At 45.0% G+C, this 18,921-nt stretch overlaps 1 protein-coding gene across 1 annotated transcript in view; it reads right to left on the bottom strand.

Moving 5' to 3' along the window:
* The window catches only part of PAK5 (p21 (RAC1) activated kinase 5), a 210,322-nt gene extending 194,411 nt beyond the window's left edge, over positions 1-15,911 (bottom strand). The window contains exon 1 of the mRNA XM_075127251.1: positions 15,814-15,911. The gene's annotated coding sequence lies outside the window, so the exon portion shown is untranslated. The remainder of the gene's footprint in view (positions 1-15,813) is intronic.
* Between the last annotated feature and the right edge of the window lie 3,010 nt (positions 15,912-18,921).

Below are 18,921 nucleotides of genomic sequence, written 5' to 3'. Positions count from 1 at the left end.
TCCTTCCAAGAAAGAGAGAGAGAGAAAAACTTACATCCCAAGAAGCTGAACTTGAGTCAACATTATCTCCCCTATGTGATTACAAAAGCCCTCTTCCTGGCTAGGAGGGTAATTTGGGTTGTTCACACCTCCCGTTCAAAGTGATCTTAGAAAACAACTGACAGATTTTCAAGGTGGCTGGTATGTTCACAGGGGGAAAATCTCCCAGACAGACCTGACCTCTGAGATGCTGGGAGGAGGGTGGAGACATGGCAGCCAGCCAGACGTGTGGATACAAAGAGCTTTAAACTCCATTGCTCCTACACAGTCAAGTACAACCAGTGCAAAGTGCACATATAATCCTGCTTAATCAGAAAGGTAGCACTTTATTTTCCCTTTCCAGTGGGGTAATGGACCATGCAAGAAGCAGGGTAACAGAGAATCGGCCCCAAAGCATGCAAGACTTTTATTCTTTGGATCTTAACTCTACTACTGTACAAGGTTTTTGTCTCACCCAGGCAAGGATGGCTATAGCTGTAGATCTAGTTACGGTTTTTACTGATCTCTGAGTTTTGCAATAAACTTTGGCACTCATTCTCATTTACACAAAGGTCACCTGACAACCCATTTTGTGATGTTAAAGAGGCGTTAAAGGTAATTATTTAATCTCCTCTTTAAGGCCCTTTGACATGGCCCCAAAAGTATAAAGCAGCCTTGGATTTGTCTGTTCTGTAACCCGAGGTGTGACTGTATCTTGGCTAGAAATACCCATACGAGTTTTAATCTAGTGAAGCTGCGGTGGCATGGGTTTCAGCACGGGCTAGCAATGCAAGTATATACCCAGGGGCAGCTATGTCATCCCAGTGGTTTTAGCCATGCTAGCTAGATTAAAGCTAGCATGGGTATGTCTACCAGAGCTGCAATCGCACCTCCAATTGCAGTGTGGACATACCCCGAGTGGGAATTAGTATCAAGCCCTTTGTGGGGGTTTTATGAGATTTTTGATCTTGAACCCTTCTTGGGTTATTCTCTGCTGTCTGTTCTTGAAAACAAACAAACAAAAATCAACATCTGGCCTCTGGGAGGCAGAAGGTGTCAAAACAAACCTAACCTTGGTCTAAGCCACACACAAAGGCTGTCACCAAGAAGGTGTCTGGGTCAGCAAAGAGCACTGGGAAAACCCGGGGACCTCAAGAAGTGACAGGAATAGAGGGCTGAAGGAGGCCGGGACACTACACCCCATATTCTTCATAGTGATATTATGATATGATTAATTATGATGCATTTTATGCAAGACAGGTCGTGTAAGATGTTATTGGAAAACTTATGATTTGCTGAATATAATTATCCTACCTATATGCATGTATTATTTTTTACCTGAAGTTATGACTATTGACTATGTATCTGTATTTCAGATGTAGTTACACCTGGGTGGTGCGCACCAGGCAAGATGCTTTCAGTCTAGATAGTGGGTGGGGGAAGAGCCTATTCAGGCCAATGGGCCATTAGGAAAAACAATAGGCCTTAGGAGAAGTTTATTCCCCACCTAGTGAGCCTTCCTGAGAATGCTCAAGACAGCCTGTAAGTAATGGCTGCTATGACTCCACAGGCCAAATGACTCTGGACGCCATCTTGGGATGTCTGTGTTTTTCCACAACCTGAGTTTTGGAACAAAGGGTTCCTGCCATATGGAAAAGGCAGGGAGTGACATCATCAGTTGTTCTTCACTCCCCACACAAGAAGACTCCTGGAAACACCTGAGGAACCAAGACTGAAATGAGGAAAGTGCTGGACCCAGGCTAAAAGGATTACTAGCCTGTGAATGAAAGACCTGGGGATTCCAAGCTGTAAAGCAAGTGCAGCTTGTCCCTTAAGAATCTGCAGCCTGCTTGTACCATTTCTCAGGGTGAGAAAATGCTAATTCAAATCCTATCCTTCTAGTATGTTAAGATTAATTTGCATTTTTGTTTCTTTACTAAGTAATCTGCTTTGATCTGTTTGCTATCACTTATCACTTAAAGTCTATCTTTTGTAGTTAATAAACTTATTTTATGTTTTAATCTAAACCAGTAATTTTGGAGTGAAATGCTTGGGAATTTTACTTTAGAGCGGGTTTTGCATATTCCTTTTCACAATGAGCGGGAGAGGGGTGAACTCTATGAGCTTATGCTGTACCTCGGAAGCTGGGAGTTACCTTGGCTTTAGCCTTTCTACTGTTGGTTCGTGCAGTGACTAGTCAGAGAGCCTGCATGTAACTGCAGCTGGGTGTGTCCCTACCTATGTGTATGCTGGTAGAAGTGTACGACTGCGTGTGTGTCTGCAGTTTGTCACAGCAGCACAGTGTGAGAGAGAGCCCAGCCTGGTGGGTCAGAGGGCTCAGTGGTACCCCAGTTCCAGGTGGCACCCTGGAGGGAACCCATCACAGAGGCAACATGTTCTGTGGATAAACAGATGATTTATATCTCATAAACTCATCTTTGGGACTGTCAATTAATCTGGCACTTTTCATGCAGCACTAAATTCTTGATGTAAAAAAATGCGGTAACTGTAACCAAGAAGATAATGGGATTTTAAATATGGCATAGCAGCAGTGAGCCGTCTGCCTTCATGTCCTCAGAATCTAAATAGTATCTGTTGATCTTGGGAATATCTTCTCTGTGCAACCCATTGTGGTAGAATTATGCAGATCACTAATACACAAGAGATCTAAAGCCAAACCTGCTGCAGACAGGGATTTTAACTTGGCTACTGCACACACAGGGTTTTGCCCTGGCACCTCTGCTGGGCCGTGCAGCCCTTCTGCTGGTGCGGTGCTGGATCTCTCTCAAGCACAGATGGAAAGTAATGCCAGGTTATGTGGTGTTTTGAAAATAGTGGCAAATCTGATTTAGGAATGGGACTGAGAGCACTGATCTCATTTCAGAGATGATATGAACCAGTCCACTTCCTGATCTGAGAAGATTGCTAAACTATCCATCACTTTTCAACAGCAAAATGGATGTGCATCCTTTAGAAGGCCCGGGTTAGCATGTTATATTGGTAAAATGAAAATCAAAATTACATAATTGTAGTATTATTTTTGTGCCCCAAAATGTACTAGGCAGCTTGCAATGCACAGTCCCTAGCCAAACATTCATCGTCACACAGCAATGGTGAGGAAGGAAGAGGAAGATAAGACTGTCTATAATACGATCATGCAGAAGACCATGAACACATCTGCTCATGATGCAGCTGCCTACATCAGAGCTCCGTTGCAGGAGACATTGTACACACACATAATAAGAGAGATTCCATGCTTCAAAGGACCAAAATAGACATGACAAATGCGTGGGAGAACATTAGCACCCTATCGCCTCCTTTTTATGGATGGGGAACTGAGGCAAAGAGAGACTAAGGCCCAGATTCTCAAGGTATTTAGGTACCTATTTCCCATTGAAAAATCTTCTGAGCATCTGTGCCTAAGTGACTTGCCCAAGGTCACACAGGAAGTCAGTGGCTAAGTCTGGAATTATACATCGATCTCCCGAGTCCCAGTTCAGTGCCTTAACTATTGAGACCAACATATGTCTTGCTGGGTCTGTTATTATTGTGTATATGTTTTCTTTCTTCCCCACCACTTATCACAGGCTTTCCTGCTACAGCGAATTTTGAAGATGGATTTGAATGGCACAATGGCATTAGGTTGGAAAACAGACCTGGAGAGGATGACTCAAGTCAAAGGAGCAGCATGAAGAAGCACAAAGATGTCTGTGAGCAAAGGAGGCAGCAGAGATAACAAAGCTTGAATCACTGGTGGAGTAGAGAAGGGAAGAGGGAATGTAAAAAGAGAAGAGGTGAGAGGGGACCAAAGAGGACCTGGGGAATTATAGACCAGTCAGCCTAACTTTGATACCTGGGAAGATACTGGGACAAATTATTAATTTGTAAGCACATAGAGAATAATAGGGTGATAAGATATAGCCAGCATGGATTTGTCAAGAACTAATCATGCCAGGCCAACCTAATTTCCTTCTTTGACGTGGTTACTGGCTACTAGACAGTGAGGAAGCAGTAGATGTGATATATCTTGATTTTAGTAAGGCTTTTGACACCTTTCCACATGACTTTCTCCTTAGCAAATTAGGGAAATGTGGTCTAGATCAGTGGCTCTTAACTGTTCCAGACTGTACCCCTTTCAGGAGTCTCATTTGTCTTGTGTACCCCCAAGTACCTCACTTAAAAACTACTTGCTTAGAAAATCAGACATAAAAATACTGAAATGTCACAGCCACACTATTACTGAACAATTGCTCGCTTTCTCATTTTTGCCATATAATTATAAAATAAATCAATTGGATTATAAATGTTGTACTTACATTTTAGTGTATAATATACAGAGCAGTATAAACAAATCATTGTCTGTATGAAATTTTAGTTTGTACTGACTTTGCTAGTGCTTTCTATGTAGCCTGTTGTAAAACTAGGCAAATATCTAGATGAGTGGATGTACCGCCTGGAAGACCTCTGAGTACCCCCAGCGGTTGAGAACCACTGGTCTAGATGAAATGACTATATGGTGGGTGCACAACCATTTGAAAGACTGTACTTGACAAGTAGTTATCAGTGGTTCAACTTCAAATTGGGAGGACATCTCTAGTGGTGTCCCATGGGGGTCATGAGTTAATGCCACTTTCACATGCTCTTGCTGAGGTAAACGGGTGTCTTAGAGTTGGAAATAAGTCTGCTATGATAGATGTTTTAACCAGAGACAACCCTTGTCCTCCTGAGTTAACACTCGATTGGACATCCTCTCTGGTGACTGATGGCCAAGCATGTGCAATGGTACTGGGAAAACCTTTTGGTGACCTTGCAAACATTTTTGTCAAGTCAGTTCTTCATTCGGGACCACATTCCGGCAGGATTGATATAACCTTTGACAGGTACAGACAGAATGCTATGAAAAGAATGATGCAGCAGAAGTGCTCCCAAGCTTCTAGGCCAATCTGGAAAATCACCAAGGACAAAGCTGTTCCACTTCCCAATAGTCGTCCAGACTTCTTGGCCCATCCCGACAATAAGGCTGATGTAGCTTGCTTCTTCTCTGAAGTATTCCTAGCCAATGCGCCACAAAACAGAACAATTGTTGTAGCTGGAGGGTTCAGAGATGACATGATTAAATCATCAAACCCAACTCTGGGCACAAGTAAGCTGCAAGCTGACCATGAAGAGGCAGACACCAGGACTGTACTGCTCTGCATGTATACAGATGTTGACTGTATCCCTATGTCAGCACAAGACACTGATGTTCTTCTGCTGTTAATGGCACACTATGAATAAATGCCTTGCAGGCAGTTGTGGATAACTTGTTGCCTGATCTATGGATTGTGTATTAATTATATTGATTACTTAACACTCTGAGGTTTGATGGGTTCTTCTCCCAAGATCAGGCCTGGTATTATTAAAATTAATGGTCAGTTGGGAACCCTGATGTGCATGTTTGTAACACTCACTCTTAGGAAAATCCTTTTATATTTGTAATAGTTTTATTAATACAGTTAGCAAAGTCACCAACACTCTAACCCAGCAAGGTAGACAGAGATACTACAGAATGTACATTCCAACATCCATATACTCACACCATCCCTTGCAGAACAACCTGAAATATTAGCCATTATCTTCCTCATCACCGTCACCTTCCTCTTCATCACCAGTGGCCATCATCCTGGCATCTCCCAGCAGCTACATCTCTCCCTTCCCAAGCACACAGGCTGGGATACAGCTTCTATAATATGTCACAGGGATGCCACTTTGCCTAACGCATATTCAGTAGGGGTTTCTCCCCTCTTCCTTATTTGTATTTCTTCACCCTATCAGTGTTGAGGTGCCCTTATCCTATAGGTTAGTATATTAATGATCTCAACTTATTATCATATACGTCAATTCGTTGCCATGGTATCAGAGGCACATTAAGGATACCTGGGGCCATGGGACACAGCAAGTGGGTGGACCCGCTCCACCCCTCCCACCTGCGGGCCTGCCCCAGTTCCACCCCTTCCACCTGCGGCCCCGCGCACAGCCCCACCCCTTTCTGCCTCTTCCCCAGGGGGCAGTGCAGGGCAGGGCCCACTCCTGTTCCACCCAGAGTCCCCCCCCCCAACCCCTCTTCCATCCAGGGTCCACCCACTGCAGCCCCGCAACCCACTTTGCTTCTTGTTGTTCCCCTCCACTGTGGCCCCAAGATGGGAGAAGCCCTGTTCCTGCACCACAGGCCTGGGGCACAGCGGGGAGTGACAGTTCCTCCAGTCCCAGGGCTGCAGCGGGGGTCTGGGTTCTGGGCTTCCCATGCCACCTCCCGTGCTTCTACGGGGAACCAGGGTGGGGGTGCTGGGGCTTATCCCACCCATCCCACCCATCTCGTCTTCTGGAGAGCAGAGTCAGGTGTGGGGGCTTCCCCTGCTGCCATGCAGCTTCTGTGAGGGACTTATGGGGGGTGTTGGGGCTTCCCCTGCCCGGGGGCATCTGCCGGGGTCAGGGGCCACTGGGCGGTGGCTTATCCTGTGTAAGGCTTTGGCCAGGGACAGGGTTGGGGGCTGCTGGGAGGGGGCCTTCCTCCCGCCTGCTGCTGCTGTCGCAGAGTGGGGTTGGGGCATGGGAGCTTCATCAGATCTGGGCAGCAGATCTTTTCCAGGGTCCCCGCCAGTTGGCCGTGGGCACAGGCCCCCTGGGCCCAGTGGCTAATCCACCACTGCACTGCGTTGTGATCAGAAGTCTGAAGATGTTCCTACCCTAATATATCCAAAAGCTGGTATCAGTTCAATGTTCTTGTGGCTATCTGGTCTAAACTTCCCCCCTAAACACACCTTTCCCAGTTCCCCAGAACTCAGGGGGATGGGCCATTTATCTGTGTCCAAGTTCACAGGCACCAAAGCCTTATGGTAACTGCTTAAGACAAGGTCTCACAGGATACAGTCCCGTAGGCTGATTGCATTACTGCCTTAACTTATGCCAGTGCACTAGCCATCTAGGCTACAGACGGCTGGAACATCAAAACACCCCAGATACATTCCTATGCATACTACTCAAGAGAAACTCCTCTCTATAGTTTCTCAAGCAGATATAGAAACAATATTCTCCTTCCATGCACTGACAGGCCCATATTGCTTGGTAAACATTTTTTGCAGATTCAGCACATTCAAATTAAGAAAAGCAACTTGTTTGCCTACTTTCCCCCCAAATGCTTACTTATATCGTCTTTTATAGAAAATGTGCCCAGTCTATATAAAGACGATGATCATCAAGTGTCCTCCATGTCTGGATCAAATGAGCAAAATGAGACTTCAGGACCCCTGAAGTTGCTTCACAACCAAGCACAGAACAGAAGTACCAAAATGGAACCTTATATTCAAGGCTTCTTCCAAAAATCTCGGGAGTCTGTTAGTGTTTTCAGCCTTCATTAACAGCTCACTAACATGACTACGAAATAGTTGCGAGCTAGAAAGAGTATCCTGACTACGGGCCTGTCATAAATATAAAGGGAACGGTAACCACCTTTCTGTATACAGTACTATAAAATCCCTGCTGGCCAGAGGCAACATCCTGTTACCTGTAAAGGGTTAAGAAGCTCAGCTAACCTGGCTGGCACCTGACCCAAAGGGCCAATAAGGGGACAAGATATTCTCAAATCTTGGGGCTGGGGGCGGGGGAGGCTTTTGTTTGTGCTCTTTGTTTACGTGGTTGTTCTCTCTTGGGACTGAGAGAGGCCAGACAGAAATCCATCTTCTCCACCCATCCTAGTCCAAGTCTCCAATATTGCAACCAGTATAGGTAAGCCAGGCGTGGCGGATTAGTTTATTTTTTATTTATGTGAATTTTCCCTGTGTTAAGAGGGAGGTTTATTCCTGTTTTCTGTAACTTTAAGGTTTTGCCCAGAGGGGGATCCTCTGTGTTTTGAATCTGAATGCCCTGTAAAGTATTCTCCATCCTGAATTTACAGAGATGATTTTTACCCCCTTTTTTTTTAATGAAACCCTTCTTTTAAGAATCTGACTGATTTTTCCATTGTTCCAAGATCCAGGGGTTTGGTCTTTGATGAGTTTGTAATGAATTAGTTAGGATATTATTCTCAAGGCTTCCCCAGGAAAGGGGGTGTAGGGCTTGGGGGGGATATTTTGGGGGCAGATGTCTCCAAGTGGGCTCTTTCCCTGATCTTTGTTTAAAACACTTGGTGGTGGCAGCATAGGGTTCAAGGACAAGGCAAAGTTTGTACCTTGGAGAAGTTTTTAACCTAAGTTGGTAGGAATAAGCTTAGGGGGTCTTTTATGGGGGTTCCCACATCTGTACCCTAGAGTTCAGAGTGGGGAAGGAACCCTGACAGGGCCCATAAATAAGTGCGCCATGGACCAAGAAGTCCAGGATAGGATTTTCAAAAGTGCTCAGTGTTGACCTAACTCTGCTCCATTGACTTTAATAAGAGCATAGATAGGTCAATGCTGAGCACTTTTCAAAATCTCATCCCCAGTGTGCATCTGTTTCTTTATATGTAGAATAAATATACTCTACAGGACAGTCCTGGGGGTGTTTTTAGCTCAAATATACCGTATAGATACTTTGCTGTTTTCAGCCTGAAAAAACACCACCACCAAACACACACACACAAATATTTTTATTGCAACTAATTCCTGTCCAAGTCATTAATGCAATTTTATTTTATAGATGGTGAACTTATCAGATAGATAGTATCTGCTCAGGGAGTTAGAAAATCCAATATGGTCAATTTTCCTCTAAGGATTTCCCAGGGGAAATATGCTAGGGATGTGATAAATACCTAACTTGGATTAGATGCATATACAAACTGTGCAAGTTTTGCTGGACTGGTTTTCATCGAAGAAAGTTGTACCTAGACTAAAAGGTAGTTACATAAAACATTTACCACCCTACAAACACAACCATTTTAAAGCTTGTCCTGGTCCCAGGACTCTGATGAAACATATTTGCTGCAGCAAGCACCGTGTTGGAGGTAGGATTCCTGAGTGCTTTGTAAGTGGCACAAGGGTTGAGGCGAGGGCTCTGCATTCCCAGTGGATGATTAAAGATTTGAAAGAGCTAATGAAGTGTTCCTGAGCATTCTGGAAGGTGATCAGGAGGGGCCCACCTGAGGAGCTCTGCACTTCTGCTCCCTACGGTGAGTTGAGACAGAACATTCCATCTACCCAAATAGCTCCAGGGTTACAGAATATTGCACACCTGCTCACCATTTTTGTTTGTTTGTTTTTATTTTTGCAAGTCAGCAGAGCTCTGCAGTCCTAGAGAGTGAATCTCCTTTCATTGATATTGTTGCCCTTTGGGCTAGTTAGTTAGCCAGAGTTCAGAACCTTGCAGATTTGTTTCCGCTAGGGTGAGAAATTAATTATATGAGTCAGGTATACTCTTGAGAAAAGCTATCATGCAAGGAATGGTGGAGGGTCATTGTAGCTGGGGATGTCCAACGAGGACATGGATGGATGGTGTGTGGCAGATCACTAGAAGGTCAGCTGCTGAGTCCTCAGAGTTAGAGATGGAATGTGAAGGGGTTTCCAAAATTTCTGCTATGATGACACTGATTTCAGACATGAATACATGGATTTACTTACTTATACTCTTGATGGAGTCTTGTTTATTTATAAATATTGTACACAAAGTCCCGTTTCCCTGAAAGCAATAGAAACAAACAATAGCAATTTTCCTTGCTCAGAAATCCCAAGTCTGCCACTGCCATGTGCCCAAGAAGCACTCTCTCACTGCTTCATCTCAGGATCACACTCACAACTCCTTCTCCAAGCTTTCTCTCCTAACACATAGAGGATGCAACCAAATATCCTAAAAATCACCTTGGTGTTTGCAGCCAGAGAGACCCCTAGTTCCACATGGCTCAGCTCCAAGCTGCCATGTGCCTAGTGCCTCAGGCAGTAGCCTCTTTGCTACATTAAAAGGCTTGATTGCTTTTTGGGCTTGTCTATACTTAAAATGCTGCAGCTGCACTGCTGTATCGCTTCTATGCTGCCGGTAGGGTTTCTTCCATTGGCATAGGTATTTCATCTCTCCGAGAGGTAGTAGCGATGTCAATGGGAGAAGCCCTACCATCGGCATATTGCTGTCTATGCCAAGAGTTAGGTTGGCTTAACTCTGTCGCTCAGCAATGTAGCTATAACAACATACATTGGTAGTGTAGACGGAGGGCAGGTCTGCGCTTAGAACACTGCATGCCTGTCTGCTGAGCCTGAGGCAGGGCGCATGGCATATGCATTGGCTTTTACGGAGCCTGCGATTGTCTTGGCTCCAAGCTTCAGGTTGAGGCCAGCCATTAACCCCTTCCAGCATAACAATATTTTGTTATCCAGCCTCCCGCTCTTTTTTTCTTTAAAGAAACAACCACGCTAGGCAACTCCCTGGGAAAGAGGAGAATATTCAGCTTGAATGGTCACTCGCTCAAAAGTCAGCTTTGCCCCAATTAAATACTAGGCTAAGGACTTCAGGATTTGGCCCACTGAGACTGTGCTGGGAAACTGTCATTTTAAAAACTGAATTACACCTAAACCAAACCTGCTGCAGAAAAAGCACAACTTTCTACTTTTTGAAAACGCTCCCCTTCAAGTCACTGGAGCTTCTGGTTAAATAATGAAAGTATCATGTTTTGCTTTCCTTGTATTCATGTGCCCAGCAGCTTGTGTTGTTGGCCTATAAGCTACAAGGTTAGTAGTTTAAACTCCTCTTTGTCCCTTATGACTGTATTTTGAGAGTTTCATCATGTTTTTATCCATGTGGCACCCATGGATGTTATTGGGATTTCTACAGTTAAATTGCCCTCTTTAACATGTATGGTGCAGTAGGAAGGCAGCCTAAGATAAAAGGCCTGGTCTGAGACCTGAGCTAAAGTAATAGTTAAAGCTTTACTGATATAAAGCAAAGACGAGCCGTGAGCAAGAGACAGGATCTGCTCACAGAATTTGGCAAGAACAGGGCTGATATTGCAGAAATATACATTCCTAAGAAGTGCTAAACAGTGTACTCAGGCAAACACGTCCTGATATCAAATGGTACCAGAACATCCTGATATCAAGGATGGTACAAAAACATTCCCCAAAGATAACAGGAACACATTGACCCCTTCTAAAAGATAAGGTTAGGATGACAGTATGTAAATAGAGATGTTTTGATCACACCAACATGTACAAGATGATGGGTAATAATTAGCCAGGTCAGGGGGCAGTAACTAACTATGTCAGAAGGGCAATACATAACTTGTTTGTATTGGGGTATAAAGATTTATTTTAGAAGGATTGTTTTTGGCTAGCCTAGGGAGGAACGGAAAGTCGCGCCGTTCACTGAGCTTGTCCGTTGTTACGGGCATCCATGTATAAGTGGTCCGGTAGAGTCTGCGGGATACTAGTACCATGCTTTGTTGACAATAAACCTGGCTGGATGCCTTTGTACCTTAACGGATCTTATGGTTATTGGGCGGTTTGCTTGAGATTTGCTGTGCCAGCTGTCTATGCAGAGCTGGGCTAGCACACAGGGAGACACAAACACACGCAGCCAAACATCTGTCAACATATGGGTTAGCGAAGTGGCCAGCTCTAGGATAAAGGGCTCAATTCTGCATCTGTTGAAGTCAGTGGCAAAACTCCCATTGACTTCAAGGGTGAGGATCTGGTCCATAGTGGCATGCCTCCTTTAGGACCATTGTGATGAAGTAAAATGCCCCTCTACATCCCATAAAGCTTCCTCAGACCATGGTCAGTTCACTGGGCTCTGGTGCATTTGCTCCACAGCTACCCCTTGTGCCAGGGTTCTTGGGCACTGACTCTCTCCGCCACGACTCACTTCTGCAGCATAGGGGACATCCTGCACAGCCATCTGCCTGTATCCCTGCTCCCCACACCGAGCTACTGGCGGGGTGTGGCGGCACAGTGAACTGAGCACAAGCCCTTTGCAAAAAAAAAAGCTTTCTACCCAGAGTGAATATATTTTTCCTCCGCCATCCACCAAGGCCATCTGCATCAGACACATCTATACTTTGTGTATCAAGGGCCATACTTTTTAAGGCATGTAGGCAGCAGGTGATATTTTCAAAAGCATCTAGGCACCCAAAACTCAATGGGTGTTAGGGAACGAGGTGCTTTTGAAAATTCTAATAGGTGCCCAAATACCTTGATAAATCTGACCCTAAGGCCTTGAACCAGAAGACGCTTAACCACATGCTTAACTTTAAGCACACAAGTAGTCCCGTTAAAGTCAGCCGGACTTCTCAGATGCTTAAAGTTAAGCATGTACTTAGCTGCATCAGGACACAAGTGTGTTTGCAGGAGGTGCATAGGTGCCATTCCATATCATGTACTTTACGTTGTGGCATATTATGAGTTATTATGGTATCTTAAGCAAATACTGGCTGACTCGATTCCAACATTAACTCTGATGTCTACGGATTGCCAGCTACTAAGAGTAAACTATTCTGTCTGTGTTCCACTTGAACTTAAAGTATTCACTTTCCACTCATTACATGAGACACAGATCAGTACTGTAGCTTGCCCTCTGGCACATGAAGCTTTGGTGTCATATTTCCATGCATAAGTGCTGAATTTGATACGGCACTTCGGTTTGCTTAATGCTTTGCAATGGTGACCCTCAGCAACTGTCCTCTGCCCGTATTTTAGTAGGTCTCCAAATGCTCCGATTTCAACATTCTGGGCCACATGTGTCAGAATACTCATTTTACAACATATCAAATAATAAAAGGTTTGTTCCATCACTGCAATGAGTTGTTAATGCTGCGTTCACACCAGGCAACTAACTGACGTGGGTGGTTTTCTGCTACTTTAGTCGACAACTCATTTGCGTTCACTTTGGCCCGGATTCTCCATTCCCTGTTATGCAGCACAAAGTGGCCCTCTCCCAGACAGTTCTCCAGGGAAGAATTTCCTCGGAGCAGAGGGAATCTCTGTTGGTCTAGAGCTAGCAGAGATGCTATAGACACCTCTAACCCCCACTCCTCCCTCCTACTCTGCCACAAGGGGAAAGAGGTCACATGTCAGGGCAGGCTGCGGGCACATTAAAGATGAACTCAGCTACATTCAATCTTCTGCTGCCATATGGGACCTTATGTCAGCCGTGCAAATTATGGGAGGAGCCCTCATACTCTGGAGCAGTGGAGAATCAGGCCAGACAGCCATCTGGCCTGATTTCCATCAAAAATATTGACAGAATCAACATGTTCCCCTGAAACGTACCAATTCCATCAAATCAGCATTCTCCAGTGGAAAACTTTTGACCAGCTCTTGTGGGAAAGCTTGAGTGAAGAGGGGATTTGCATTTAATTCCGAAAGCGGTAAGGGTAGGAGTCATTCCCATTTCATCGAGCGGTGAGTTCTGTTGTCTTGTTCTGGCTCCCGTGAAGGAGCTGTTTCCCAGGGTCCCGGGCCTCTGCTTACTGCTCAACACTTTCATTGCCCCAGTGGAACTCAGCCAACCTGAGAAGTCAGGGAGACAGTTTTTCAGAGAGCCAAGACCAATCCCACAGAGGCCTCTGAAAATCAGAACCGCGACCTTAAACTGGACTGTGTATTCAATGGGGAGCCAGGGCAGAGATTGACGTGTTGGAGAGAGACATTTCCAGTGATACATGCTGCTGAGCTGGTGTTCTCAACTAGCTGAACCTTCCTCAGGGTACGAAGCTTTGTTCCTACAGCAGCACTGGATCACGGCAGTACAACAAAGTACTCTATGCCATCTTTGCATAGGGTAGCAAAGGTTGAGATGGCATTGCCATTCTATGGGTCTGATTCTCCCCAGCCTGGCACCTTGTGCAATCATTTACCCCCATGCAAAGAATAAAACACTCCGGAATCAGAGTACTAGTGTATTAGCCATACTTCTCCCCTGCCTTGCACCTTGTTAGTCATTTACAGCTGTGTGAACCTGACCAGGATTTTGACCCTGGAAATGCCCCTTTCATGTTGCATTTCCTGCCTTTATGCCCTTTAACTCCCGGCTGTTTGAGAGCAGATGGGGTCGGGCTCACCTGGAGGGTGGAGCTGTGAAGCAGTGCAGGACCAATCTCAGTTGTATGCTGACATTCCTGAGCCCCTCTATCTTTCCAGTACTTCATCCTGCCCCCCAGTCTACATGATCAATCACTGATTTGTCTGCTTCTGGGTAGCCCTCCTGGATCCTTGAACCCTGGCTTGGTGGCTCTGTGAGCTCCCTCTTAGCTCACAACCCTGCCTTCATCCACCCCTGCTGAGGTAATGTTACCTCAGGCAAAACTGGAGAATTTGATGTGCCATCACTGCCTAGCACTGGGAATTTCAAAGCCCTTTGCAAACTCTGGGCCTGACTCTCCATCATCTGGCAGCTGTGTATAGTACAGAGGTTCTGTGCAGTGTGACCCAAATCCTCTGATTCGCTCAGTTACAGCTGCCTCCTCTTCAGGCCACTTTACACCATGTCAGGCCCCAACCCTGTTTCGAGCAGCCTCTTGACTGCTCTAAATAGCACAAGCTGGTAGCAACTTCCAAAGAGATAGCTGGAGTGCACTTTACTATGATCATGCCCCCTTTCACCCTGGCATGCTCTGGATATAGCCTCTATGCCAGATCCGCAGTGTTGCCAACTCCATTTTATTGATTTTTTCTTAAAGCCCCAGCTCCTGGAGTCATGTGATAATGTGAGAATCTCAGCTTTCATTAACAAAGGTAAGTCTCTAGCCCTCATGGCTAGGCAGAAGAGCTTGAAAACATGGTCCCTAAAGGCTCAAAAATCAGAAGGCAAATAAAAACCACCCAACCCTTGCTATTATAAAAAAATCTCGTGATAAAGCCAAACGTGTGATATTTGGCAGGGGGAGGATGAATGGTTGGAGGAACTAGCTGTACGAGCAATTTTACGGCCACAGCAGACTCCCCGACATGGGGATGCACTGTCAGTTTCAGCTCCCTTTGCACTGTTGAAGTGGCACACGGGGATGAACTCAGCAGGAGTCAGGATCCACTCCATTAACAAAGCTGTTGGTGTTTGTGACTGCATAATCCACCTGACCGTCTACCTTTCCGTACAGCATGGGAGCACAGGGCAGAACCAATCACTGTTCAGCTGTCTTTTGTTAAAGGCATTCACTATGGAGCGGAGTGTGTCAGGGCAGAGCCCTATCAGTTCCCACTGATTTCTGCACCATTCTCTTTTTTTAAATCTGTGGCTGGATTTTGGTTTTTTTCCAATCAGTTTTCATTAAAGAATTTATTTCAGCAGAGTGGGCAAGGGTTTTTATTAATTCATTATTATTATTTCATTTGTGTGGGACTCAGGAACAACAAGGATTTCCGAGAGGGATCATTCTCCATTGATTGCACTAAGTGCTCGTGAGGAAGGGAAAATGACTGCAGCAAATAATAGAGCATGATCTTTTTTCCCCCAGGGCCATAGCCCAGCTGTGTTTGTACATGGTACTAATAGGCAATTGGATGCAACATTGTTGCTTTAAGCTTTGAAGGGTGTACGGAAGAATTATTCATCCTGACCCGCTTGTTGTCATGGCTACAAGAGATACTTCTATTATGATGGTGCTGTGTGCATCGCTTGTCCGGGAGTGGATGCTAGGCTTGTCTGGGGGGAATTTAATATGGATTCTGGGTATCACACTCCAGTGGGGTGGAGGCTTTGTCTGCAGGAGGGGAAAGGATTTGCTTGATTCATTCAGAAACTTTAATTAGGGAGGGAACGACTCACAAGGCAACGACGCTGCTGAGCAGAGGGACTGTGCTGAATAGGGAAGAAAACCCCCTTGCTGGGCCGGCACCGTGGGAGAGTGAACCTCTGTGAGCCTACCTTTATGGCGTTTTCTCCACATCTTTCTGAGAGGCCACTGGAGAATCAGAGCCAACAAGGAGTTCAAGGCCCTGGAAGTAGCGAATCTTGGATGATTGATTGGAGGCACAGGCCCAGCTAGCCAGTGACACAGAGATCCGGTGCTGCTGCTCACTGGCTCCGAGACCCCCTTCTCTGTCTTCTTGATAAAGCAGCTCCATTGCAGACTCTCTAGCTAAGGACTCTCCCACGCTAAGCTGCCTTGTAACCCCACCCTAAAGTGAAAATTCATAACACGGAGTGGGAACAGCACAGAAATTCATGTAACTTAGGCTGAATGAGGAGGCTTTAGTGCTCATTGCCAGAGAGACAGTGTGCATCCTCGTCCACCTCCCAACCCCATTCGCCATACAAAAGGCATAACAGATTCACAGCGCCATACACCATTGCCTGATTTGATTAGGATGCTGTAACATGCTTTGTGGAGGCCAGGCCTCTCTCCCCAAAGGACCCTTATGTTTTAAGCTGGTGAAAAACTGGGGACAATTTCCCAGGAGCAGTTTTTAAAATATTTTTGTGAAATTCTTTTTTTTTTTTCCAATCTCAAATTTTTGGAAATTGTAAAGCAGCTGTAAAGAGAGGAGTGCTGGTTTTGGTTACCTGAAGGGGTCAGGAAGGAATTACAATGTATTCTGGGAGTTTGCTGCATATCCTTCCTCTGAAGCATCAGAGATGGCCACGGCTGGAGGTGGGACACTGGAGTGGGGATCATTGGCCAGTGCTCTGAAGTAACACTGAGTATTCTTGCTCTCTGGTGCTTGGCTGGCTGGTTCGTTCTCATATGCACAAGGTCTAACTGATCACCATATGTGGAGTCGGGAAGGAATTTTCCCCCAGGTCAGATTGGCAGTGACCTAGGGTTTTTTTCCACCTTCCTCAGCAGCATGGTGTGCAGTCACCTGCTGGGATTATCTGGGTATATCTCACTTAATTAATCCCCTCCCATTCCAGGGGCCTGAGTCATCAGTGTACTTCAGTCCCTCCTCTTCTCTGCTTGTGGCACATAATAGTTTAGTCTCCTGGGGGCTTAATATTTTGATCTAATTTTGGTTGTTGGGTTTAGTGGGTAGATGCTGAGTGCTGCTGATGGCCTGTGATATACAGGAGGTCAGACTGCATGATCTGGTGGTCCCTTCTGTCCTTAAACTCTATGAGACATCAGCTAGTATTAATCTTAACTAAAACCCCTCAGATTTGCCAACATTTTAGTAAATCTTGGTTGAACTATTTTTCAATAACAGGTTTATGCCTGATGGGGCCAGATCTTCACCTAGTGTAAATCAATGTAACTTCATTCACTCCAGTAGAGCTATGCCAATTTATATCCACTAAGGATCTGGCTGGTGATTAAAACAAAACATGTTTCCCTGCAGCTATAGATATTCATTTGTACATTAATCTTGCAGCTTCATAGCTGTATATAAAGAATGGGTTGTGTATTTTCTCTAATAATTCTGGATTTTTTTTTGTTGATATTGACCATAAGTGAATGGCTACATAATCTGTAGCTGTATTTTCTTAATGCCAGATTTAAACCTTTACACCCAACATCATGTGTCCTATATATAAGTCATGGCAGAAGAACAGTGTTTTAAATTAAGATATAAATAAGCAAAGAGATTCGCCATGCGAAGGGATGTGCAGCAGTTTTCATGCCACATGTGCAAAGGCCAATATATTAATGCAGAAAAGAAGAAGGTTTTGGTAGAGGGCCCTCTATAGAAAGTACTGAGCCCCTATGAGAAGAATGTCTGGTTTGGTGGCAAAAAAAAAGATGGCAATCACTGTAAAATTTTGTTTGCTCTTGCAACAGGATATACCCAGCCAGAGAATGAGAGAGATTCTCCCTTCAGTTACACTAATATAAACTCCATTGACTTGGGGAGATCCTTCAGATTGATATGGTTATTGACATTAACTTAGAGCAGAATGTGATCTAGGGTTCATGGTTTAGCAACATTCTTTCCCCACTCTATGTAGGTACTTGCCTGGCCTTCATCTCCATATTATCTGAGCATCTCACAATAATTAATAGACTTTACCCAAACTCCTGCAATGCAGGGAAGGATTATCCTCATTTTACAAATGGGCAATTGAGGCACCGACTCGATTGATCAATTTGCCCACGATTACACAGGAACACCATGGCTTAGCAGAGAACTGAATCAAGTTCCAGCCCAGTGTCGTTGCCCTTAGATCACCCTGTTTACCTCCAGTTACGATACCTGTTAGAATATTTAGGTAGAAACAATACATTAAACACAATTGTACACTATGGTAATCTTAATATTGACTCCACATGATTCATCTTGGGCAAATATTGGCAATTATTCCTGAAGTACTCTGGCTGTGTTCCACCTGAACTTAACATGTTCTGTGTCTATCAGTCACATGTGATTGTAACAGTACTCTAACTTTTCTTCTGCAAATGAAGGTTTGGCAAGACAATTGACTCTTCCTAAGGTTGCGTTTTGAATGTAATATTGAGGAACTGGCCAGAAGGATTTTTGGTGGGTGTAACTGAATGGGAGTTTGTCAGGGCACTGAAGAGTACAAGGGTTATGATTTACAGGCGGAGAGGCACGCAAATTTAGGTCAGGAGAGAGGTGACTGTTACCTGAAGTGGTTATTTCCTTATTTTTTATTAACTGTGTTGATAAGAAGTCCCCTCCAGCAACCTTTGAACCTCATAGTTGAGGACGATAAATATAGTGGAAGTATGTACTTGCCATTATCACCATTGTTAATAAGGCCACCAGACAGCATTCTCTATATGCATTGCAGAATACTGGGATAAATCATAAGAGGTCCTTTGGCTAGCTTGTGGAGCACTGTAGAAGATTCCCCCCAGGTTTTCCTCCCAGCTGGTGGGAGAACCTGACCACACCCCCTGGGCAGTTCCAGCATAGGCCCCACTTCCTTTCTAGTTGCAAGGGGGCCCTGCCCTTTGCGGGCCTTCTTAAGTCTCTGCCAATGGGAGTTTGAAAGGAAAGTCAAATGCCCTTGCACATTCGAGGGTCCCCCCCTTCCTGAGGCCTCTCCAAGGCAGAGGAGGGGGAGGGATCGTTG

The sequence above is a fragment of the Caretta caretta genome, chromosome 3 (genome assembly GCF_965140235.1).
Source record: "Caretta caretta isolate rCarCar2 chromosome 3, rCarCar1.hap1, whole genome shotgun sequence".
Classification (NCBI taxonomy): domain Eukaryota; kingdom Metazoa; phylum Chordata; order Testudines; family Cheloniidae; genus Caretta; species Caretta caretta.
The sequence above is the reverse complement of the archived record's forward strand: the minus strand, read 5'-3'. Positions and strand labels throughout refer to the sequence as shown.